Consider the following 532-nt stretch of genomic DNA (forward strand, 5'->3'; position numbering starts at 1 on the left):
TACTTGTGATCTCTGTCTGTCAAATAAATAAATAAAATCTTAAAAAAAAAAATATTGCAGCTGGGACCCCTGAGTGGTACAGTCAAAGTGACTGACTCTTGGTTTTGACTTATCTCTAGATCTCAGGGTCTTGAGGTCAAGGCCCACATTGGGTTCTACACTCAGCCTGGAGTCTGCTGGTTTCTCTTTCCCTCGCCCTCTGCCCCATCCTCACATGTGCTTGCTTGCCCTCTCTCTCTAAAATAAATAAATAAATAAATAAATTAACATATAATGTATTATTTGCCCCAGGGGTACAGGTCTGTGAATTGTCAGGCTTACACACTTCACAGCACTCACCATAGCACATACCCTCCCCAATGTCCATAACCCAACCACCGTCCCCATCCCTCCCCTCCCCTTGCAGCCTTCAGTTTGTTTTGTGAGATTAAGAGTCTCTTATGGTTTGTCTTTCTCCCAACCTATCTTGTTTCATTTTTTCCTTCCCTACCCCCCAAACCCCCCACTTTGCCTCTCAAATTCCTCATATCAG

This window comes from Enhydra lutris, unplaced genomic scaffold (genome assembly GCF_002288905.1).
Source record: "Enhydra lutris kenyoni isolate GAN:26980312 unplaced genomic scaffold, ASM228890v2 scaffoldscaffold474, whole genome shotgun sequence".
Taxonomy (NCBI): Eukaryota; Metazoa; Chordata; class Mammalia; order Carnivora; family Mustelidae; genus Enhydra; species Enhydra lutris.